The following is a 27208-nucleotide window of genomic DNA, read 5'->3' as shown; positions in this document are numbered from 1 at the left end:
TTGCAGGTACCCCACTCGATACTCCAAGGGCATCCGAAAGTTTCTCAGGCTTTCCACAGAGCCAACCACCAGGACGGGAATCCTACCATCTTCACTGGATACCTGGTCTTCATCATCAGGAGGGATCCTCACCCTCACCACACCGGAGCTATTTACAAGGTCTTGCATTACCTTCCCGAATCTTCCAATGATTCTCCCAATCAGACCTTTGGGAACCGGAACTACCTCTTTCTGCAAATCCAACCGATCCATAGCCTCTCTTGCTAACTCTAGGCGTCGAGCAGCTTTCATATTACTCCGCCTAACCAACTGTTTGACATGGAGACAATGCAGATTGTTATGAATGAGTCACCGTAGGAGGCAAAAACAGAAATACAAGCTAAGTCCAGAAAACCAGAGAAGTTGGCAACTATCAGATTGCAGACCCCTGAACCTATCAACACAACTAGCAGTAGCCGTGGGGGGTTCCTACGATGCCCTAGACCCCTCGATCACAGCCGGAGCACTAAATAGCCTAAAGACAGAAAAGGAAATCTAAACTGCCCCAGAGCAGACCCCAAAGTAAAAGGCAGCCCCCAACATCTAATGACGGTGAAGCAAGATGAAAAAACACTCACACAGATAGAAAGATAGGCTGAGCAAACGATGGGGCCCAAGCTAACTAAACAGAAAAGGAAAGGAAGGTTGCTGTCTGCAATCTGCCAAAACCCTATCAAAGACATAAGCCAACAAGCTGATATGAAAAAGACCCTGAAGCAGCTAGGCTTCAAAAACTAAATCAGCACTCAGGTATTTTCAGAAGACAGCGCTAAAGGAATTCAGCACACCCCAGCAGGGAATGGCAGAAATCCAGAAAAACAAAGCAAAACAAAGTCAAAGCACCAATGCAAAAAGCCGAGCAGCAAACTTAGCTTTAGAGAAGCAGGATTTCAGACTGGTCTCCAAGGATCCCACAGAGAAATCACCCGCAGGGCAGAAGGGCGTCGGCAGCCTTATATCTAGTCAGTAACTCCACTCAGCCAGTCATCATCATCAGCCTCAGGTGTTTAATAATCAGGCTCACTACCTTTCTTTACCAGAAGAGGGAGTTCCTCAGGCCTCAGTAGTGAAGGGGAAAATGAACTCACAACAGCAGATGCATGTTTTCAGGACAGCCACCCGCTTTGCTGTGTCTTCCCTGGCTGACATTATCACCAACTGCCAAGTCTCAGGTGCCCAGTGCACCTTACACGCTTTGACCGCCTCTTTGAAAGCCTCATTCACACCTTCCTCAGCACAGGCCTCTTGCATGTCTTTTGGTACATCAATCACAAACTTGAAGGTCGTGGCCTTGCTCTCTTCCTGGCCAGGAGGCTCTGGCTTTACCACGGACACTTCCCTCACTACAGTTGACCCGACCGGGTGACTGTCTTCTTCAGTTCTTAGCTCCCCAACTTCACGAGATCTCATCTCTTCATGACCGTCTGCCAAGACGGGCACCAGCAGCTCCGTTCCACCACCAGTCGGACCCGGCCGCTGTTCATCACTGTCAAAATTCTTCTCCCGCAGAAGACCACTTACAGTTTCTTTGAGCTCCAAGACTTCTTTCTCGAGCTCCTCAACCCTGTGCTCGGCCATTTGTCTCAGGACTCTTTCTTGTTTGAGATGTTCTTCCATCTCTTCCCTAAGCGTCTTATTCACTTTTTGCCACGTTGACAGGTGACCTCTGAGCTCAGAGACTTCCTTCTCTAGCCCTTCTATTCTGTGCTCTCTTTCTCTCTCAGAGCCACAGTCACCCCCAGAGTCTGAGTCACCCCGGCCTGTCGAGTAATTCTTCCAGTTACCCACTAACCATGTTTTCCCCCAATCGTCTCATCTCCCAGCCCACCATCCGTCATATCACGAGACGTCAGGTCCGTAAGTTGGGCAGATGTACTTCTTCTGGTCAATTCTACCTCTGACCTGTCCACATCAGGAGCAGTCACCATCTCAATATCTGTTAGCCCAACAGTAGGAACGTCTCCAACCTCCTGCCATATGTCATCAAACACGACAAAGTCCCAGCCCCTCTCCAAGGCATAGACTAAGTCACGTGATATCCCGCCCCCTTGGAACACACCACCTTTGGTCCCCTTGAACATTACTCGGTCTACTGCATAGTTCACCGTGACCCCATGTTTACAGCGAACCCTGGTGTTTTTCTCGGTCAGAGACAAAACGAGAGGAGTTCCTGTCAGAGTCACCTGACTCTCTGAGTCCAGTCTACCAGAGACTCCTTCCCGGTGCGGCATCATGGTTCACACCTGTTGCCCGTCATTATCCGGAAAATACATGCCGCACTCCTCAAAACTTATACAGATACACTGCGGTTCCCCAGACATACCCACTGAGGCAACCAGTGCTGCCATTTCCTGAACCACCCCAATTTGGGTCACCGCCCCTTCCTGGGACTCCACCCCTTTTTGGGTTACCAACCCAATTTGGGTCACTGTCCCCCTCTGGGACGCCAATTTGGGTCACCGCCCCCTTCTGGGACTCCACCCCCTTTTGGGCTACCATCCCGATTTGGGACTCCACCTCCTTTTGGGCTACCACCCCAATTTGGGACTCCACCCCCTTTTGAGCTACCCCCGGTTTGGGCCACCGCCCCCTTCCGGGATTTTCCCATGTCCGTTATACCAGTCTTCTCAGACCACAGTTCACACAACACAGTTTATGTCTTTTAACGATACCACACAAGTCCTTGCTGGCACCACCACAGCTCCTGCTGTCACCGATCACCGACACCACCAGTTGCTATTCACGCACAACGGCTGGTGTCCTCTTCATAACCCCGCTGAGTTACCGGAAGCCGCTTTCCCCCTTCGTAACCCCGCCGAGTTACCGGAAGCCGCTTGTCCCCTTCGCAACCCTGCCAAGTTATAGGAAGCCGCTTGTCACCTTCTTGACTCCCACTGAGCCACCACAGGCTGAGTTGAGAAAAGAAAAAAACACCGCACAAAAAACTCACGTGTCCCTTCTGTGTGCTATTCGGGACGTTCCGTCTCCTCTCCTGAGACCGTCCAACACACAGGGCGCACCAGGTGCTATTCAGGGAGCGACCCTCCTCCCAGGGCTTCCCAACACACCGGCCACACCAACACACCACACAAAACTCATGTATCCTGTCTGTGTGCTATTCAGGACGTTCCGTCTCCTCCTGAGACTGCTCAACACTCACGCCTCACCAGGTCCAAGGTCATACCACATGCTCCAGGGTTCCAATTCTTCTCCTAGAATCTCCCAACACTGACCCTCCAGGACCTTGCTCACTGAACCCTCCAGGTACACAGTCTCTCTCACTGACCCAGGTCAGTACAACACGAACACCTGTCCGTTACCTGTGTCGGCCCCACAGGTCCTCGGATACCTCTTCTCCCCAAAGGCACCCTATCAATCACCAGTCTCTTTCTCACTGACCCCGGTCAGTACAACACGATTTTCATGACCGTCACCTGCTGGCTGCGCAGGTTCTCGGACCCCTCTACCGCAGAGGTATCCTATAAGTCTCTTCCTCTGGGGAAACGGCCACACTGGTCTCACCGATCCGGACAGTGCCTTACTCACTACAGTAGGCCGCCCCACGGTTCCAGAACCACAGCCGGGCAGTGGCTTCCTCAATCGTCAGCCCTCCTGGCACAGCGTTGCCCTTAGCAACTGACTTTGCAGTCCTCTTCCATTGCTCCCAGCAACAAGGCTACAACAATGCCCATAGCTTTCTCCACCAATTGTGAGGTAGCGCTGTTATTCAGGAAGGGGATACTCGCTCAGGAGCCACAAAATCAGATCCGGCACAGATTTTCCATAAAGCAAGCATAGTCCATGCGGTTTATTCAACATCATAAACCCACAGCAGCAACAAAACTTCATATAAACAGCAGAGCATCCATGGCAGAGTTGCACTCTGTAAACCCTGTGTTCACACAAGTTGTACAATGTCCAGCATACAGGCTCTCTTAGTCTCACTTATCTCACCCACATCCGGGTTTCCTCATGGCTGCTTCAGCTTACTGCAGACGTTCATTCCCTCCTCTGGGAACTCTCAGACACGTGCAGCCATTCACCACAACCACTTCACAGGCTGTTAGCCAGGAAGCTCCATCTCAACGGGACCTTCCCCACTGGACCAATCGGGTCCCAGCATTCACCACATGTGACCTACCCTGGCCACATTATATGGTTCATAGCCACGCTCACTGGGTCACATGACTCTGACCTCATCACAGGTCCTTCAAGCACTTACACACTCTTTACAACAATGTTCCTTAAACACACCCCCTGGGTGGGTTTGTAGGTACAGTAACTGGCCCGCCCATCTCCCTAGTTACCTGGAGACTTCTCCCTGTCACATTAAAGCAGCACCTCAGCAGTATCACTGCTGATCAACACATAAGTCTCCATTCAGTATTCTGCCATTCATCCTTTCTCCTGGGACATCCACACAGCGCCCCCTAGCGGACACAGTGGTTACTACACCACAATATATATATATAGTGGTGTAGTGACCACTGTGTCCACTAGGGGGTGCTGTGTGGGTGTCCCAGGACAGGCGTATAAGCATTTCCATTGTCCTAATGGGTGTAGGATACTGAATGATCATAATGTATCTCAAGGTGGGTGGCCTTGAGATGGAGACTGATGCGTGTGTTGAGCAGCAGTGATACTGCTGAGGCGCTGTGGCAATGTGTCAGGGAGAAGTCTCCAGGTAACTAGGGAGATGGGCGGACCTAGTTACCTACAAACCAACCCTGGGGGTGTGTTTAATAAACTATAGTGAAAGACTTTGAGTGTGTGAAGGAACTGTGATGAGGTTATAGCCATGTGACCCGGTGGGCGTGGCTACAGACCATATATGGTGGCCAGGGTAGGTCACATGTGGTGAATGCAGGGACCCGATTGGTCCATTTGGAAGGTCTCGTACAAAGAGATGTCTGTCTTCCTAACAGCACGTGTGGACGCTGTGTTAATGGCTGCAAGTGTCTGACAGTTCCCAGGGAGAGGGAATGAACGTCTGCAGTATGCATGAAGCAGCCATGAGATAAAAGCCTGATGGGGTGAGTTAACTTGGGGCTAGGAAGCCTGCGCATTGAACAGTGCATAACTTATACAGTATGACTACAGGATAACAGAGGGAAACTCTGTAATGGACGCTATGCTGATTATATGCTGTTTTCTGTTGCTGTGATGGTTTATGATGCTGAATAAACCGAAGGGACTATGATTGTTTTGTGGAAAACATGTGCCGGATCTGATTTTGTGGCTGCTGAGTGAGTGATCCCCTAACTGAATGACAGCGCTACCTCACTATATATATATATATATATATATATGTATTCATTCCAAAAAAAGGCAGCACTCCATAGTAACTTTTTTCAAAGTGGTAGGTGAGTTTTATTCAGCCCACATATCAAGGCAACGTTTCGGCTCAACTGAGCCTTTCTCAAGCAGTGGGTGTCACAAAAAAGTGTCTTTTTATAGACCATATAACAATCTCTCAATTGTCAATCATTTTACAATACAAGAAATTACAATTCAGTGCATACAATTTCTTTCATTATAGTCAATAGGCTCTATATGTGCAAACAGTGCAAAAAGTTCTTTGTGCTCAATACAATCTTTATACTTTGCATTAAACTTCATCTTATTAGTGTTTTTGTGATTGCACATTTAGTCATACAGTATTACAGTGTCTCATAATCCCTTTGGTTTACATACCACCACAAGGAGGACGCCATGAACATTGAAAACACTATATCTGGCATTCCTGTAGCTCAACTGAGCATGTGCTATGAGTCATCAGCTCTGTCATGTGCAGCCAGCCAATAGAATAGCATGTGTGACATTTCCTCTATCTGCATCACCTCAAAGACGCCATATTGTGTGTGGCAGAATGTCATATAACACTATTAAGCCTTTATCCACATCCATATTAGGTTTTTAACTAGCGTTTTTACATAAACCATATAAGGCCACTACTATATTAGTCTTATGACACCATCAGTAAATTAGAAGAAAAAGCTACAGACTAGAACCAGGATCACCCGAATAAATTTAATATAAGTTTATTAGATACAAAAAGACAAACCAAAATTAAAAACATTTAAAAGTCACAAAAAATGACAATAATTAAACCCTATTTAGCACACAATAGAGCTAAATAACTCCCCCAAGTCTCAATATTGCACAACGGCTATATATAGTATCAGATATCATATAAATCAATATATCCTTAAATGGAACAGATACACATAAAAGCAATAGGCACTCGGCATAATTCATCTCAAAATTATTTATAAGGTAATTCGTCTGTCCCCTATATGTAAATATGGATCATTATAATGTAGCTTAGATAAATGGTCCCAATGTTTCAAATCGCCATAAATAAAGCAGAGTACTCCATCAAAAGGGAACAGAAACAAACTACCAAACAGATCAATAAAGTATCACCAGGGTTGTAGATACAAGAAGCCAATAAGGCTAAAAAATACCCATCACACCAAAAAGAAGGCTGAATGCCGTAACATGGGGATATCAGTTGCTGGGGAGCTTGTGGAGATGCCTGACACGTGTTCGCCACAACTGGGTGGCTTCAACTATCTGTTACATTTAAGGATATATTGATTTATATGATATCTGATACTATATACACTCACTGGCCACTTTATTAGGTACACCATGCTAGTAAGGGGTTGGACCCCCTTTTGCCTTCAGAACTGCCTCAATTCTTCGTGGCAGAGATTCAACAAGGTGCTGGAAGCATTCCTCAGAGATTTTGGACCATATTGACATGATGGCATCACACAGTTGGCGCAGATTTGTCGGCTGCACATCCCTGATGCGAATCTCCCGTTCCACCACATCCCAAAGATGCTCTATTGGATTGAGATCTGGTGACTGAGGAGGCCATTTGAGTACAGTAAACTCATTGTCATGTTCAAGAAACCAATCTGAGATGATTCGAGCTTTATGACATGGCGCATTATCCTGCTGAAAGTAGCCATCAGATGTTGGGTACATTGTGGTCATAAAGGGATGGACATGGTCAGCAACAATACTCAGGTAGGCTGTGGCGTTGCAACGATGCTCAATTGGTACCAAGGGGCCCAAAGAGTGCCAAGAAAAAATTCCCCACACCATGACACCACCACCACCAGCCTGAACCGTTGATACAAGGCAGGATGGATCCATGCTTTCATGTTGTTTACGCCAAATTCTGACCCTACCATCCGAATGTCGCAGCAGAAATCGAGACTCATCAGACCAGGCAACGTTTTTCCAATCTTCTACTGTCCAATTTCGATGAGCTTGTGCAAATTGTAGCCTCAGTTTCCTGTTCTTAGCTGAGAGGAGTGGTACCCAGTGTGGTCTTCTGCTGCTGTAGCCCATCTGCCTCAAAGTTCGACGCACTGTGCGTTCAGAGATGCTCTTCTGCCTACCTTGGTTGTAACGGGTGGCAATTTGAGTCACTGTTGCCTTTCTATCAGCTCGAACCAGTCTGCCCATTCTCCTCTGACCTCTGGCATCAACATGGCATTTCCGGCCACAGAACTGCCGCTCACTGGATTTTTTTTCTTTTTCGGACCATTCTCTGTAAACCCTAGAGATGGTTGTGCGTGAAAATCCCAGTAGATCAGCAGTTTCTGAAATTCTCAGACCAGCCCTTCTGGCACCAACAATCATGCCACGTTCAAAGGCACTCAAATCACCTTTCTTCCCCATACTGATGCTCGGTTTGAACTGCAGGAGATTGTCTTGACCATGTCTACATGCCTAAATGCACTGAGTTGCCGCCATGTGATTGGCTGATTAGAAATTAAGTCTTAACACACAGTTGGAGAGGTGTACCTAATAAAGTGGCCAGTGAGTGTATAGTCGTTGTGCAATATTGAGTCTTGGGGGAGTTATTTAGCTCTATTGTGTGCTAAATAAGGTTTAATTATTGTCATTTTTTGTGACTTTTAAATGTTTTTAATTTTGGTTTGTCTTTTTGTATCTAATAAACTTATATTAAATTTATTCAGGTGATCCTGGTTCTAGTCTGTAGCTTTTTCTTCTAATTTACTATTGTTGTTTTACAGACTCTATGTGTATCCTCATGTGTGGTGCCCTCTAGGTTTTCTACTTATGACACCATCAGTCACAATATTGCTGCGACTCTTGAAAAAACATCATTATTTACATATAGGAAAAACGCTGTTATTTATATATAGGGAAATCCTTAAGGCTGCAAATTTTCTTTACCTTGATATATATATATATATATATATATACTTTTCAACACCATGAGACCTTTAAAATATATAAGATAAATGAATTTCTAACATGAAATTCTGATCACGTGATATATCTCTTGGACTGCCCCTGTAAGTTGTGGTATGTTGGGGAAACGTCGTGAGATTTTAAGATCAGAATAAACCAACATCGGTATACTATTAGAAAGAATAAACTTGATTTGCCGGTCCCGAAACACTTTGTTGAGTGTAACCATACCAAGAGGGACTTGAGATTTAGAATAATTGATGTGTTCCCTGTACAGAGAAGGGGTGGGGATAGAGAACTCATACTTAAGAAAAAGGAATCGAAGTGGATCTATGAGCTGAATACATTAAGATCGAAAGGGTTAAATGCTGAATTTAAAATACATACTGTTATATAAAACTGTTCCTGTATATATATATATATATATATATATATATATATATACAGTGCGTTGCGAAACTATTTGGCTCCCTGGAACTTTTCAACCTTTTCCTACATATCATGCTTCAAACATAAAGATACCAAATGTACATTTTTGGTGAAGAATCAATAACAAATGGGACACAATTGTGAAGTTGAGCGAAATTTATTGGTTATATTAAATTTTTGTGGAAACTCAAAAACTGAAAAGTGGGGAGTGCAATATTATTCGGCCCCTTTAACTTAATACTTTGTTGCGCCACCTTTTGCTGCGATTACAGCTGCAAGTCACTTGGGGTATGACTCTATCAGTTTTGTACATCGAGAGACTGAAATTCTTGCCAATTCTTCCTTGGCAAACAGCTCGAGTTCAGTGAGGTTTGACAGAGATCGTTTGTGAACAGCAGTTTTCAGCTCTTTCCACAGATTCTCGATTGGATTCAGGTCTGGACTTTGACTTGTCCATTCTAACACCTGGATATGTTTATTTGTGAACCATTCCATTGTAGATTTTGCTTTATGTTTGGGATCATTGTCTTATTGGAAGACAAATCTCCGTCCAAGTCTCAGGTCTTTTGCAGACTCCAACAGGTTTTCTTCAAGAATGGTCCTGTATTTGGCTCCATCCATCTTCCCATTAATTTTAACCATCTTCCCTGTCCCTGCTGAAGAAAAGCAGGCCCAAACCATGATGCTGCCACCACTATGCTTGACAGTGGGGATGGTGTGTTCAGGGTGATGAGCTGTGTTGCCTTTACGCCAAACATATCGTTTGGCATTGTTGCCAAAAAGTTCGATTTTGGTTTAATCTGACCAGAGCACCTTCTTCCACATGTTTGGTGTGTCTCCCAGGTGATTTGTTGCAAACTTTAAACAACACTTTTTATGGATATCTTTGAGAAATGGCTTTCTTCTTGCCACTCTTCCATAAAGGCCAGACTTGTGCAGTGTATGACTGATTGTTGTCCTATGGACAGACTGTCCCACCTCAGCTGTAGATCTCTGCAGTTCATCCAGAGTGATCATGGGCCTCTTGGCTGCATCTCTGATCAGTCTTCTCCTTGTTTGAGATGAAAGTTTAGAGGGACGGCCAGGTCTTGGTAGATTTGCAGTGGTATGATACTCCTTCCATTTCAATATGATCGCTTGCACAGTGCTCCTTGGGATGTTTAAAGTTTTGGAAATCATTTTGTATCCAAATCCGGCTTTAAACTTCTCCACAACAGTATCACAGACCTGCCTGTTGTGTTCCTTGGTCTTCATGATGCTCTCTGTGCTTCAAACAGAACCCTGAGACTATCACAGAGCAGGTGCATTTATACAGAGACTTGATTACACACAGGTGGATTATATTTATCATCATTAGTCATTTATGACAACATTGGATCATTCAGAGATCCACAATGAACTTCTGGAGTGAGTTTGCTGCACTGAAAGTAATGGGGCCGAATAATATTGCACGCCCCACTTTTCAGTTTTTTAATTTAAACAAAAATTTAAAATAACCAATAAATTTTGTTCACCCTCACAATTGTGTTCCACTTGTTGTTGATTCTTCACCAAAAATTTACATTTGGTATCTTTGTCTGAAGCATGATATGTGGGAAAAGGTTGAAAAGTTCCAGGGAGCCGAATACTTTCGCAATGCACTGTATATACACTCACTGGCCACTTTATTAGGTACACCTGTCCAACTGTGTGTTAAGACTTAATTTCTAATCAGCCAATCACATGGCGGCAACTCAGTGCATTTAGGCATGTAGACATGGTCAAGACAATCTCCTGCAGTTCAAACCGAGCATCAGTATGGGGAAGAAAGGTGATTTGAGTGCCTTTGAACGTGGCATGATTGTTGGTGCCAGAAGGGCTGGTCTGAGAATTTCAGAAACTGCTGATCTACTGGGATTTTCACGCACAACCATCTCTAGGGTTTACAGAGAATGGTCCGAAAAAGAAAAAAAATCCAGTGAGCGGCAGTTCTGTGGCCGGAAATGCCATGTTGATGCCAGAGGTCAGAGGAGAATGGGCAGACTGGTTCGAGCTGATAGAAAGGCAACAGTGACTCAAATTGCCACCCGTTACAACCAAGGTAGGCAGAAGAGCATCTCTGAACGCACAGTGCGTCGAACTTTGAGGCAGATGGGCTACAGCAGCAGAAGACCACACTGGGTACCACTCCTCTCAGCTAAGAACAGGAAACTGAGGCTACAATTTGCACAAGCTCATCGAAATTGGACAGTAGAAGATTGGAAAAACGTTGCCTGGTCTGATGAGTCTCGATTTCTGCTGCGACATTCGGATGGTAGGGTCAGAATTTGGCGTAAACAACATGAAAGCATGGATCCATCCTGCCTTGTATCAACGGTTCAGGCTGGTGGTGGTGGTGTCATGGTGTGGGGAATTTTTTCTTGGCACTCTTTGGGCCCCTTGGTACCAATTGAGCATCGTTGCAACGCCACAGCCTACCTGAGTATTGTTGCTGACCATGTCCATCCCTTTATGACCACAATGTACCCAACATCTGATGGCTACTTTCAGCAGGATAATGCGCCATGTCATAAAGCTCGAATCATCTCAGATTGGTTTCTTGAACATGACAATGAGTTTACTGTACTCAAATGGCCTCCTCAGTCACCAGATCTCAATCCAATAGAGCATCTTTGGGATGTGGTGGAACGGGAGATTCGCATCAGGGATGTGCAGCCGACAAATCTGCGCCAACTGTGTGATGCCATCATGTCAATATGGTCCAAAATCTCTGAGGAATGCTTCCAGCACCTTGTTGAATCTCTGCCACGAAGAATTGAGGCAGTTCTGAAGGCAAAAGGGGGTCCAACCCCTTACTAGCATGGTGTACCTAATAAAGTGGCCAGTGAGTGTATATATACAGTATACTATATATATACATATATATATATACTGCTCAAAAAATAAAGGGAACACTCAAATAACACATCCTAGATCTAAATGAATGAAATATTCTCATTGAATACTTTTTTCTGTACAAAGTTGATTGTTCTGTCAACATAATCACACAAAAATCATCAATGGAAATCAAATTTTTGAACCAATGGAGGCCTGGATTTGGAGAGACCCCCAAAATAAAAGTGGAAACAAGTCAAAATGAAAATCAAAACAAGACAAAATTAAAGTGAAAACAAGTCAAAATGATGCTCAGTATTGTGTGTGGCCTCCACATGCCTGTATGACCTCCCTACAATGCCTGGGCATGCTCCTGATGAGGTTGCGGATGTTCTCCTGAGGAATCTCCTCCCAGACCTGGACTAAAGTATCCATCAACTCCTGGACCATCTGTGGTGCAACGTGACATTGGTGGATGGAGTGAGACATGCTGTCCCAGATGTGCTCAATCGAATTCAGGTCTTTGGGACGGGCAGGTCAGTCCATAGCTTCAATGCCTTCATCTTGCAGGAACTGCTAACACACTCCAGACACATGAGGTCTGGCATTGTCCTGCATTAGGAGGAACCCAGGGCCAACCGTAGCAGCATATGGTCTTACAAGGGGTCTGAGGATCTCATCTAAGTACCTAATGGCAGTCAGGCTACCTCTGGCGAGCACATGGAGGGCTGTGCGGTCCTCCAAAGAAATGCCACCCCACACCATTACTGACCCGCTGCCAAACCGGTCATGCTGAAGGATGTTGCAGGCAGCAGATCACTCTCCACAGAGTCTCCAGACTCTGTCACATCTGTCACATGTGCTGAGTGTGAACCTGCTCTCATCTGTAAAGAGCAAGAATTTGCCAATCCTGGTGTTCTCTGGCAAATGCCAAGTGTCCTGCACGGTGTTGGGCTGTGAGTACAATCCCCATCTGTGGCTGTTGGATGCTCAGACCAACCTCATGGAGTCGGTTTCTAACCGTTTGTGCAGGCACATGCACATTAGTGGCCTGCTGGAGGTCATTTTGCAGGGCTCTGGCAGTGCTCATCCTGTGCCTCCATGCGCAAAGGCTGAGGTAGCGGTCCTGCTGCTGGGTTGGTGCCCTCCTATGGCCCCCTCCATGTCTCCTGGTAGTGCCCCCTTTATTTTTTGAGCTGTATATATATATATATGGTGCGGAAAGTATTCAGACCCCTTTAAATTTTTCACTCTTTGTTTCATTGCAGCCATTTGGTAAATTCACAACAGTTCATTTTTTTTCTCATTAAGGCTAGTTTCACACTAGCGTTTATGAGCGCAGCGACGGCCTGCGCACAGCCGCCGCTAAGCCCCGGCCCCTGCCGCGCCTCCGCCGGTAGCTCCGCCCACCGGCGCATGACGCTGCATGCGCCCTGCGTCCCCTATCTTTATCACTGGGGGCGCAGGCCGTGCGCAGTATGCGTTTGGCGGCGCATGCGTCCTTTTGACGGTGCGCCGACCTGCGCCAAACGCAACCTGCTGCAGTTTGGTTGCGTCGGCGGACCGTCAAAAAGGCGCATGCGCCGCCAAACGCATACTGCGCACGGCCTGCGCCCCCTGTGATAAAGATAGGGGACGCAGGGCGCATGCAGCGTCATGCGCCGGTGGGCGGAGCTACCGTCGGGGGCGCGGCAGGGGCGGGGCTAAGCGGCGGCTGTGCGCAGGCCGTCGCTGCGCTCATAAACGCTAGTGTGAAACTAGCCTAAGGTACACTCTGCACCCCATCTTGACTGAAAAAAACAGAAATGTAGAAAGTTTTGCAAATTTATTAAGAAAGAAAAACTGAGATATCACATGGACATAAGTATTCAGAACCTTTGCTCAGACACTCATATTGAAGTCACATGCTGTCCATTTCCTTGTGATCCTTCTTGAGATGGTTCTACTCGTTCATTGCAGTCCAGCTGTGGCAGATGAGGGGAGTGTCAGTGCAGTGGTAGCACTGCTGCAGCAAGGCATTTCCTCTGAAAGCCGGAGGAGTGTCTGCTCCAGTAAGGGGGGGAATAGGAGAGCAGGGCAGGCCAGACAGGTGCTGGTAGTGGGGGACTCAATTATTAGGGGAACAGATAGGGGAATCTGTCACAAAGACAGGGATTGTCGAACGGTGTGCTGCCTACCTGGCGCCCGACTCTGACATATCGCTGATCTGGTTGACAAATTACTGGGAGGGGCTGATGAGGACCCAGCGGTCAGGGTGCACATTGGAACAAATGACAAAGTTAGAGGTAGGTGGAAGGTCCCTAAAGATGATTTGAGGGAATTACGCTGCAAGCTTAAAGCAAGGACCTCCAAGGTGGTATTTTCTGAAATACTGCCTGCACCACGTGCCACACCAGAGAGGCAACTGGAGATTAGGGAGGTTAATAAGTGGCTCAAGAATTGGTGTAGGAAGGAGGGGTTTGGGTTCCTGGAGAACTGGGCCGACTTCTCAGTTGGCTACAGGTTCTACGCTAGGGACGGGCTGCACCTCAATGGGGAGGGTGCAGCTGTGCTGGGGGAGAAAATGGCTGGAAGGTTGGAGGAGTGTTTAAACTAGGGACTGGGGGAAGGGTATTCATTTTATAGGAGGGGAAGACAGTGCAGATAGAGACCTGGGCACAAATAATGAAATTGGGGGTGGGGGTGGCATGGGAGGTGGGGTTAGAACAGTTAATAAATTAAGAAAGAATAGAGGTACAGAGAGATACATAAAGTGCATTTATACTAATGCCAGAAGCCTCACCAACAAAATGGAGGAATTAGAATTAATTTTGTTGGAACATAATTATGACATGGTGGGGATATCTGAGACATGGCTGGACAAGAGCCATGACTGGGCAGTTAATTTACAGGGCTATAGTCTGTTCAGAAATGACCGTACAAATAAGTGAAGGGTGGTGTGTTTATATGTAAAATCATCCTTAAAACCCATCCTGCTTGATAATATATGTGAATCTAATGAAAATGTAGAGTCCCTGTGGGTGGAGATAAGGGGAGGGGAAAAAATAATAAATTACTGATAGGAGTTTGCTATAAGTCTCCAAAAATAATGGAAGCAACGGAGAATATCCTTGTAAAGCAAATAGATTAAGCTGCGACTCAAGGAGAAGTCATTATTATTATTGGGGACTCCAACTACCCTGAAATACATTGGGGAATCGAAACCTGCACATCCAGGAAAGGTAATAGGTTTTAGACAACTATGAGAGACAATTACATTTCACAACTGGTTCAAGACCCAACAAGAGGGGGGCATTGCTAGACCTAATATTATCCAACAGGCCAGACCGCATATCAAATAAAAGGGTTTAAGGTCACTTGGGTAATAGTGATCACAAAATAATAAGTTTTCATGTATCCTTTAATAAGATGTGTAGTAGAGGGGTTACAAGAACACTAAACTTCAGGAAAGGCAAATTTCCAACGGATGAGAGATGACCTTGGTGCAATTAACTGGGACAATATCCTGAGGCATAAAAGTACACAAAGAAAATGGGTGACGTTTATTAGCATCCTGAATAGGACCTGTGCACAATATGTACTGTATGGGAACAAACATGTTAGAAATAGGAGGAAACCACTATGGTTAAATAGAGCTGTAAGGGGCACAGTAAGTGACAAAAATGAAGCATTTAGGGAATTAAAGCAAGTAGGTAGTGTTGAGGCATTAAATAAATACAGAAAATTAAATACATTCTGTAAAAAGCAAATCAAGACAGCAAAGATTGAGACAGAGACTCATTGCCTGAGAAATTAAAAATAATCCCAAAATATTCTTTAACTACATAAATAGTAAGAAACTAAACAATGATAGTGTTGGTCCCCTTCAAAATAGTCTGAGTGAAATGGTGGATGAGCAAAAAGCCAATATGCTAAATTACTTTTTTTCAACAGTATTTACACAAGAAAATCCCAAGACGGATAACATGATCAGTAATAAAAAAAATTTCTCCATTAAATGTCACCTGCTTAACCCAGCAGGAATTATGGCGGCATCTAAAAATCACTAAAATTGACAAATCCCCAGGCCTGGGGATTACAGATTCCATAATAACAGGGTCTGTACCACAGGACAGGTGCATAGCAAATGTGGTACAAATATTCAAAAAGGGGACAAAAACTGAACTTGGAAATTATACGTCAGTGATCTTAACCTTTACTGTGGGTAAAATCCTGGAGGGTTTTCTAAGAGATGCTATACTGGAGTATCTGAAGAAGAATAACCTCATGACCCAATATCAACATGGATTTACAAGGGACCATTCCTGTCAGACTAATCTGATAAGCTTTTATGAAGAGGTAAGATCCGGACTGGACCAAGGAAATGCAGTGGACATGGTGTACATGGACTTTTCCAAAGCTTTTGATATGGTGCCACACAAAAGGTTGATACATAAAATGAGAACAATGGGGATAGGGGAAAATATGTGTAAGTGGGTTAAGAGCTGGCTCAGGGTGGGGAAACAAAGGGTGGTTATTAATGGATCACACTTGGACTGGGTCACGTTAGCAGTGGCGTACCACAGGGATCAGTATTGGGCCCACTTCTTTTTAAATTATTTATTAATAACCTTTTAGGGGCATAGAGAGTATAATTTCAAAATTTGCAGATGACGCTAAACTCTGCAGCGGAATCAATACAGAGGAGGACAATTTTATATTACAGGAGGATTTATGTAAACTAGAAGCTTGGGCTGATAAATGGCAAATGAGCTTTAATGGGGATAAATGTAAGGTCATGCACTTGGGTAGAACAAGCAAGATGTATAATTATGTGCTTAATTGTAAAACACTGGGCAAAACTGTCACTGAAAAAGACCTGGGTGTATGGGTGGACGACAAACTCACAATTAGTGGCCAGTGTCAGGCAGCTGCTGCAAAAGCAAATAAAATAATGGGATGCAATAAAAGAGGCATAGCTGCTCATGAGGAGAACATAATTTTACCTTTATACAAGTCACTAGTGTGACCACACTTAGAATACTGCACACAGTTCTGGTCTCCGTTGTATAAGAAAGACATAGCTGAACTGGAGCGGATGCAGAGAAGAGCGACCAAGGTTATTAGGGAACTGGGGGGTCTGCAATACCAAGACAGGTTATTACTCTTGAGGTTATTTAGTTTGGAAAATGAAGGCTTAGGGGTGATCTTATTGCAATGTATAAATATCTGCGGGGACAGTACAAAGACCTTTCTAATGATCTTTTTACTCTTAGACCTGTGACGGGGACAAGGGGGCATCCTCTACGTCTGGAGTAAAGAAGGTTTAAGCATAATCATAGATGCAGATTCTTTACTGTAAGAGCAGTGAGACTATGGAACTCTCTGCCATATGATGTTGTAATGAGTGATTCCCTACTAAAATTTAAGAAGGGCCTGGATGTCTTTCTTGAAAAGTATAATATTACAGGTTATATACACTAGTTTCCTTGATATTGCGTTGATCCAGAGAGCTACTCTGATTGCCGTATGTGGAGTCGGGAAGGAATTTTTTTCCCCAATGTGAAGCTTACTGTTTGCCACATGAAGTTTTTTGTGTTGTTCTGGATCAACATGTTTTGGCAGGTTAGGATAGAATATGGGTTGAACTGGATGGACTTAAAGTCTTACTTCAAATTTTATAACTGTTACTATGTAATTAAACTGATAGGACTTGATTTGTAAAGGCACACACCTGTCTATATAAGACTTCACAGCTCACAGTGCATGTCAGACCTAATGAGAATCATGAGGTCAAAGGAACTGGCCAATGAGCTTAGAGACAGAATTGTGGCAAGGCACAGATCTGGCCAAGGTTGCAAAAGAATTTGTGCAGTACTCAAGGTTCCTAAGGGTACAGTGGCCTACATAATCCTTAAATGGAAGAAGTTTGGAATCACCAGAAGTCTTCCTAGACCTGGCCGTCCAGCCAAACTGAACAATCGTGGGAGAAGATCCTTGGTGAGAGAGGTAAAGAAAAACCCCAAGATCACTGTGGCTGAGCACCACAGATGCAGTAGGGAGATGGGATAAAGTTCCACAAAGTCAACTATCAATGCAGGCCTCCACCAGTTGTGACTTTATGGCAGAGTGGAAGCCTCTCCTCAGTGCCAGACATATGAAAGCCCACATAGAGTTGGCCTGCTGGAGGTCATTTTGCAGGGCTCTGGCAGTGCTCCTCCTGTTCCTCCTTGCACAAAGGCTGAGGTAGCGGTCCTGCTGCTGGGTTGTTGCCCTCCTATGGCCCCCTCCACATCTCCTGGTGTGCTGGCCTTTCTCCTGGTAGCGCCCCCAGGCTCTGGACATTACGCTGACAGACACAGCAAACCTTATTGCCACAGCTCACATTGATGTGCCATCCTGGATGAACTGCACTACCTGAGCCACTTGTGTGGGTTGTAGAACCCGTCTCATGCTACCACGAGTGTGAAAGCACAGCCAACATTCAAAAGTGACCAAAACATCAGCCAGAAAGCATTGGTACTGAGATGTGGTCTGTGGTCCCCACCTGCAGAACCACTCCTTTATTGAGGGTGTCTTGATAATTGCCAATAATTTCCATCTGTTGTTTATTCCATTTGCACAACAGCATGTGAAATTGATTGTCAATCAGTGTACCTTCCTAAGTGGACAGTTTGATTCACTTGGAGTTATAAGTCTAAAGTATTCGGCCCCCTGGAACTTTTTAACCTTTTCCCACATATCATGCTTCAAACATAAAGATACCAAATGTAAATTTTTGGCGAAGAATCAACAATTGGGACACAATTGTGAAGTTGAACGAAATTTATTGGTTATTTTAAATTTTTGTTTAAATTCAAAAACTGAAAAGTGGGGCGTGCAATATTATTCAGCCCCTTTAAATTAATACTTTGCTGTGCCACCTTTTGCTGTGATTACAGCTGCAAGTCACTTGGGGTATGTCTCTATCAGTTTTGTACATCGAGAGACTGAAATTCTTGCCCATTCTTCCTTGGCCAACAGCTCTAGCTCAGTGTGGTTTGATGGAGATCGTTTGTAAACTGCAGTTTTCAGCTCTTTCCACAGATTCTCAATTGGATTCAGGTCTGGACTTTGACTTGGCCATTCTAACACCTGGATACGTTTATTTGTGAACCATTCCATTGTAGATTTTGCTTTATGTTTGTCTTGTTGGAAGACAAATCTCCGTCCCAGTCTCAGGTCTTTTGCATACTCCAACAGGTTTTCTTCAAGAATGGTCCTGTGTTTGGCTCCATCCATCTTCCCATCAATTTTAGCCATCTTCCCTGTCCCTGCTGAAGAAAAGCAGACCCAAACCATGATGCTGCCACCACCATGTTTGACAGTGGGGATGATGTGTTCAGGGTGATGAGCTGTGTTGCTTTTTCGCCAAACATATCGTTTGGCATTGTTGCCAAAAAGTTCGATTTTGGTTTAATCTGACCAGAGCACCTTCTTCCAGATGTTTGGTGTGTCTCCCAGGTGGCTTGTTGCAAACTTTAAACAACACTTTTCATGGATATCTTTGAGAAATGGCTTTCTTCTTGCCACTCTTCCATAAAGGCCAGATTTGTGCAGTGTACGACTGATTGTTGTCCTATGGACAGACTGTCCCACCTCAGCTGTAGTTCTCTGCAGTTCATCAAGAGTGATCATGGGCCTCTTGGCTGCATCTCTGATCAGTCTTCTCCTTGTTTGAGATGAAAGTTTATAGGGACGGCCAGGTCTTGATAGATTTGCAGTGGTATGATACTCCTTCCACTTCAATATGATCATTTGCACAGTGCTCCTTGGGATGTTTAAAGTTTTGGAAATCATTTTGTATCCAAATCCAGCTTTAAATTTCTCCACAACAGTATCATGGACCTGCCTGTTGTGTTCCTTGGTCTTCATGATGCTCTCTGTGCTTCAAACAGAACCCTGAGACTATCACAGAGCAGGTGCATTTATACGGAGACTTGATTACACACAGGTGGATTATATTTATCATCATTAGTCATTTAAGACCACATTGGATCATTCAGAGATCCACAATGAACTTCTGGAGTGAGTTTGCTGCACTGAAAGTAATGGGGCCGAATAATATTGCAAGCCCCACTTTTCAGTTTTTGCATTTCCACAAAAATTTAAAATAACCAATAAATTTCTTTCAACACCACAATTGTGTTCCACTTGTTGCTGATTCTTCACCAAAAAATTACAATTGTTATCTTTACTTTCGCAAGGCACTGTACATGTATAAATATATATATATATATACATATATACAGTATATACTGTATATACATGTGTGTATATATATATACACACATATATATATATATATATATATATATATATATATAGTAGCATTTTGTCAGATCCAGGTCCTCTTGCCAGTAAGGCATTGGGACCAACACCAGAGGTTCTAAGCACCAGCTCCTTGTAGACAGAGCAATCGCTCAAGACTCAAGATCCAGACATACCAATCTCAGCAAAGCCTGGATTGACTACAGGAATGCCTATGACTCAATGCCACACACATGGATCTGTGTATGCTCGTCTCTCTACAATGTCAACAGGAAATTAAGAACGTTCCTCAGAAACTCTAAGAACGTTCCTCAGAAACTCAATGGGTCTATGAATAACAACACTGGATGTTAACTCAAGACAAATAGCACAAGTGACCATCGAATGCGGTATATACCAAAGTGATGTACTGTCCCCATTGCTGTTCTGCATACTTTTGAACCTCCTCAGTCAGATAATTACAGAGTCTGGCTATGGATACAAGTTCATGAGAGGAAGCACCATCAGCCACCACCTCTACTTGGATGACATCAAGCTAGAAGCGAAAAACAAACAAGACATCAATTCACTGATCTACAGCGAAAACATCGGTATGTCCTTTGGACTGGAGATGTGCGGTCAGTTAGTTATAAAGAGAGGCAAGGTAGTCAAGACTGATGAAGTGGAATTACCTGCAGGAAACATAGCAGATGTACAGACATGCTACAAGTACAGGGATATGGTAACCATGATGAAGAGGCAAGGAAAGCAGCAACATCCAAATACCATCAAAAGGTAAGAAAGGTCCTGAAGAGCCAGCTCAATGGGAAGAATAAAATCCACACCATCAATACAAATGCCCTGCCAGTTATCAGATACCCTGCTGGCATAGTTTGCTGGCCAAAAGAAGAAATGGAAGCTGCAGATGTGAACACACAGAAGCTCCTCACAATGCATGACTTCTCCACCTAAAGTCTAGCACCCAAAGATTGTATACCAACAGAAAGGAGGGTGGTCGAGGCTTGATAAGCATCCAAGCCACCATCATGGATCAAACTAGGAGTATCCAGGAATACATCACAAAAATTACATCAAAAGATGAGATGCTGAGAGAAAAAAAAACAAAAAAAACTGGAGGTTTTGAGCCTGGAACTGACTTTCGTTCCGACTAATGATTTTAACTTTTTGTCAGCTATGAAGGACATTCAGCTCTTTTTAAGAAGGGTTCTGTTATGAAAGCTTCATGCAAAACCGGTTGATAGCACCACCTTTAACACCTTGGCAGAACAGGAAGCCCTCTCCATTTTGGAGGAATTGGAACAGGAAGGGTCCCCCAGTTCATCAGGTACTTTTCCTACTTCTGTTGTGCTGAGATCTACCACATTCCCTTTCCTTTTCTCTGTGCCCATCAATTGAAATTTTCAATAAATTAGTCTTAGATGACCTTAAATCAATACCCAATAAACATAAAGGGGATAATTTGACACGGGCACATCGGGTAGCTCTGAGGGAGCTTAAATCCATTAAGGATATCGTAATCAAACCAGCAGATAAGGGGGGGAATGTGGTCATCTGGCCAACATCTAAGTACAAAAAAGAGGCCCTATGCCAAAGAGACCGGGAATCATATTCTATTCTTCCACAGAATCCCACTAATAACTTCTCTGGAAGTATTTATGAGATCTTAGACAAAGCTCTTACACAGGGAATAATACCAAAAAAGATTCTTGAGGGATTGTGTGTAAAAAATCAGGTGGTCCCTACTTTCTATCTTCTGCCAAAGATCCACAAGGATCCAGTTGATCCTCCAGGACATCCAATTGAGTCTGGCATAGGAGGGCTATGTGATCCTATATGCAAATTTAACGAACATTATCTTCATCCCTTAGTGGAGACACTGCCCTCCTATCCCAGGGACACCACTGATGTCCTGAGGAAGTTGGATGGTCTCCATCTTGAACCTGGTATATTTTTGCAACAGTGGATGTGGAGTCGCTCTACACGAGCATTGGGCACAAGGATTGGTTGGAGGCTGTGGAGTTTTTTCTGGGCATGAGTAACTTAGATCAAGCATTGCGGTCCTTGATTCTGGAGCTGTTGGAGTTTATTTTAACACACAACTATTTTACATTCAAGGATAAGTTTTATTTACAGCGTCACAGCACTCTCATAGGCACGGAGTGCGCGCCATCCTATGCTAATCTCTTCCTAGGGTTTTGGGAATGAGAGGTTTTCGGTGATGGTGCGGGCGCCACGGCTCAGGCACAGTGCTGGTATCGCTACATGGACGACGTTTTCATCATTTGGCAGGGTCCTGGGCCTGGCTTCCGTCATTTCATCCGTGGACTTAACCAAAATAATCAGAACATCAAATTGACATATAAAGTTGCAGCAAACGAGATTGATTTTTTTGGACATTAAAGTTATGTTGTGTGCGGATGGTACCGTCTAAACTGCTGTTTTTCTAAAAGAAACATCGGTGAATTCATTACTTCACGCTACATTCGCACATACAACATCAACAATCCGTGCTGTTCCTACTGGTCAATTCTTGAGAATGAAACTGATTTGTTCCACGGATGCGATCTTCGAGAGTCAGGCCCAGAACCTGAAGAAGCACTTCCAGGATTGGGGATACAGCATGAGGAACATTAAAAAGGGTTGCTCTCGTGCCAGGGGAACTCCTCACCACCAACTCCTTGGTAAAAAACATGCCGATGGCTCTAGGGACCCACCACTTAGATGCATTATAACATACAATAACCAATGGGATAAAATTAGGCAAATTAAGGATAAACACTGATCAGTCTTGCAAACTGATATGACGCTTAAACCGATTTTGCCAGACAGACCTCTCCTTATAGCAAGGAGTGGCCGCAAGCTCAAGGACTTGCTTGTTAGGAGTCATTATATAGCTAAGCCTTTAAACCCATTTGGTGCCAGTCCACAAAGATGTGGATGCTATCCTTGTGGATCTTGTCTGGCATGTAACAACATCGTATGAGCCACTACATTCAAAACGGCGGATGGAAGTAGGGACTACCGGATTACATGTTTTATATCATGCTATGTTGTATATTACGCTGTGTGTACTTGTAACTTGATTTACGTCGGTCTTACTTCTCGAGAGCTCTAAATTAAAGTCAAGGGAGCATGTTAGGGACATTAGAGCGGCGAAGGATATTGTTGATGTTTCTTCATTAAAGACTGTCCCGCGGCATTTCAAGCTGTGCCATAATTGCGATCCACGTGCGCTCAAGGTTCGGGGCATCGATAGGGTGCACTCTGGCATTAGGGGTGGTGATTTGAAGAAAATATTGGCTCAGCTGGAAAGTCGCTGGATAGTCTCCCTTGGCACGATGGCATCCCATGGGTTAAATGAGAAGCTCTCTTTTGTACCCTTTTTGTGACGTGCTCCCTGACTCTATACATTATTCAGGGCTATGTTCTTCTTTGCTTTCCTTTTTGTTTTCTCTTGTTTTTAATTGTTGCTGTTGGTTTATTTTATTCATTTTAGATTTATATTCAGTATATATGTATTGGATCCTCGCTGGGGAATCTTTTTTTTATGGGGAGGACCATGCCACAGTGATCCATCTATATATAATTTGTCTGAGTTTATAGACGCAGATCTCCATGGATACCTGATTGGATATCAACATACCGGAACAATAGTTTCTAATTTTAACTTATTATGTTTTTTGTATCTGTATCGACTTATTGCTGGGGATTGGGTCCTGTTTATATGTTATTCAATGTGGTATAACGAGATTGCATTATATTGTGGCCATATATCCCTAGCATTCCTTGCCCAGGCTTTAGCCAGTACTTAAGATGGCTGCCCCTGAAGGCATCCAATCAGCTCGGAGTGGGTCACTGACGTCATGGGAGAAGTCTCTCCTTGACCCTCCCTGATGCTGGGACTGCCGGATGTGGTGTTGTCGCGACCCAGGGCCCGCCTCTCATGCGCTCCACGGAGCAGCAGCAATCATAGTCAGCTGTGGCGGTATGATTTAAAGTCCTCCACTATACAGCAACTCACACAAGCCCCCCGACAAAGCCCGGCGCGAAACATACGTTGGGGCTAGGGACCCGGCGCGCAGCATATCTATGTCCCACAAGGGTAAGCATTAGCTCTGTAGCACTTTTTTTCTGCACTTGGCACTTTACTTTGCAGTATATATCTGCTTGTTTGTTAACCATGCACCATGTATTTGGTGGGATGTGCAATTACAGTGACCCCTCCATAAGTAAGTTTAGATCCTGGATATTATCCAGTTGGTGTCATGTATAGTTCAGGTGCACAAATTAAATTTGATATAGAGATATATACTGTGCATTTACAGGAATCTGGCTACTTTTTTGCTAACATAGAATATTATGATGCTACTATCTGTGTCCGTTGTGTCATCACTATCTATTGATCAATATTACTGAATTTTTTACATATGTTCTGTCTTATTATGTCTTTGTACTGACTATATGAATTTTTTCATTAAAAGTGGTATTTTTGTACATTTGTGGGTGCTATACTCTGCTCTTTCTCTGTAGGATTTATTTATTATGGGAGTTGTCCTGTTTCCTTGTTGTAATTTGACATCTTTCCCAAATAGGGAGTGAACAGATGTTTTCAAATGTGTTGGATTGTGTTAAACTGATGCTGAGAGAAAGCCTAAGGCCGGGGTCACACTAACCGACGCAAAATACGGTCCGTATTTTACATGCGTAATATGGATGAATGACCCCTAAATAGTGCTCCATATGTAATCCATAAGCAAGGTGTGGTCGCGTATTTTGCGCATGTCAGCATCCGTATGTAATCCGTATGTAATCCGTATGGCATTCGCATGGCGAGATTTTCTCGCAGGCTTGCAAAATGGACATTTAACAGTTTTGAGGCCTGCAAAATATTTAAATCATTAGCCTGCACCCTATTTATTGGCTCTGTAACAGCTGCCTCCATTCTGTCCATTTGTGACCTTGCCATGACTAGGTGTGTTGGTGTTGTATGTGTAACATTGCAGACAGTCTGAGATTCAACATAACTGAGCAGGTTCTCTTCAACTGGCTTTTGTCACGCCGCTTTGGTCAACCATACCCAGTGATAGGAGGAGACACATGTGGGTCCATCCACTTTTGAGGCAACGACTGACAAGAGGTCATTTCCACCGCCTCTATTCTTCTCTACGGGATCATCCTGAAAAATTTTACCAATACTGTGCATGAGCCTTGCAACATTTGATCTACTCTTGGAGACAGTGCACCCTGGGATAACCTTTCAGGACACAAGGATGCGCAAAGCTATATCTGCAGAGGAGTGACTTCTACTCACATTACGGTATGTACTACACAACCACATTCTCTATGTTCATGATGTGTTGGCCAAAGTATGTATTTTTGGATTTTTGGACTAAGTTTTATACCCTCATCTTATTCCAGATATATTTAAACTTACAGACCAGAATGTTATGTGTAATATGTCCGGAATATCACGTAGTCATTGTGCGACCAAATATATGTGTGTTAGTAGATATGAATCATTAAAAAGTTTTGTGTGTATGTACCTGGTGTTGTGTTAATTTGTGCATTCTAAAATGTTCAATTTTTGTTGTTCTTCAGCTTCCTGTCCACTGGCCTGTCTTATGCCGCCCTCTACCATGAGTTTCTCATTGGAAAATCTACTATTTCAGGCATAGTCAGGTCGACATGTAGTGAAATATGGTCAAGACTACATCAACTCGTCATGCCCGAGCCCAGGATGGAAGACTGGTTGAGGATTTCAAGGGACTTTGAGGAGGAATGCCAGTTTCCTAATTGTATTGGGGTCCTTGATGGCAAACATATCCGGGTGCGTAAGCCGCCGAACTCTGGCTCCCAATTCTTCAATTATAAGCAATACTTTTCTGTTGTATTGTTGGCTCTAGCCGACCCTCAATACAAGTTTATAATTGTTGACATTGGGGCCTATGGAAGGACGGGAGACTCTAGAGTCTTCAATACTTTCATTATGGGTCGGCGGCTACGCACCACCCAGTTGGATCTACCCCCACCACGCCAGCTACCAGGCTCCACTCAAGAATCAGTCCCTTATGTCCTTGTGGCAGATGAGGCGTTTCAGTTAACGCGCAATGTCATGAGGCCATATCCCCAGCGCAACCTGGACCACCGGCGCAGAATTTTTAACTTGCGCCTATCACATGCTCGGCGACTGGTGGAGTGTTCCTTTGGCATTCTTTGTACCAAATGGTTGGTACTCCAGTCTGCCATTCAGCTGAGTAAACAAAATGTAAATGAAGTAATTAAAGCATGTATCGTTCTTCATAACTTCACCAGGATACATGATTGTTCCTCCTCTGCTGGTATTGTGCGTGGGTTGGACAATGTGCGTAGGGCGAGACCACCTATCAACCCTCAACATAGACCCCTTTCTGGGCTCAAAGTGCGTGATATTTTCACAAATTGCTTTATGTCACCTGAGGGGGAAACTTCTTGGCAAGAGCATGCTGTGTCTATGTTGTAATTTTTTGGTTTTTGTCTGTCTAAATATATATATTTAAACCCCTTATGATTCTATGACTGTTTAATTGCATTGGTAAGCATATGTTAGTATGCTGACACCTTATTTTAGAATTGAGACAGAGACATAAAATGTAGTAGACAAATGTTTACTTTTGCCTTATTTGTTTTTTTAGAAAAACATATTATTGCCGTATGATCAATGTGGCAATGGGCCAAATTGGCCTTTGTGCAGATGTGAAAATTGGGATCAAATAACATTTTCTGACAAACAAAACAACCACATAACCATTAGCCAATACCAAAATGGCATCATTATAAATTTTGGTAGGTCGGGGAGGAGAAGGCAGAAGACCAGCCTGTGTTTGCTGCTGGCTACTTTGGCCATCGCCCTGTGTGGGGGCGTACTGTTGCCCATGATGTGGGAAGTGTACAGGCCAGAGTGATACTGGAGACGGGCCACTTGTTGGGGCTGGTAGGCCCATGTCTCATACCCTCCAGAATAGCCATGTCGTCCCCAGCCAGGTTGGGTCCAGCCTCCAACACTGGATGGGAACAAGTGGCCATATTGGTGAGGTTGGCTAGAGCCAGACATTTGTGGCTGCTGTTGGAAAGGCTGGGTAGGGGGAGGAAGGGGGTGAGGTGTAGGCCCACGTATTTGAGGATCCTCAGAGCCTGCTTGAGCAAGCATGTGTGTGGGGTGTCTAAGGTGCATCAGATTCCTGGGGGAAAGCTTCCACCTCTCCAGATATTCAAATAACTTATATGGGGTATTGGGGTGTGTGCTTGCATCAAGCACAATCTGAAAACATCCTCGAATACGTAGCCTCACCTCACGGGAAAGGGCACGAAGATAAAGGGCCAG

Source organism: Dendrobates tinctorius, unplaced genomic scaffold (assembly GCF_039654945.1).
Source record: "Dendrobates tinctorius isolate UK_male_01 unplaced genomic scaffold, ASM3965494v1 ptg000060l, whole genome shotgun sequence".
NCBI lineage: Eukaryota > Metazoa > Chordata > Amphibia > Anura > Dendrobatidae > Dendrobates > Dendrobates tinctorius.
Note: the sequence above shows the minus strand (reverse complement) of the source record.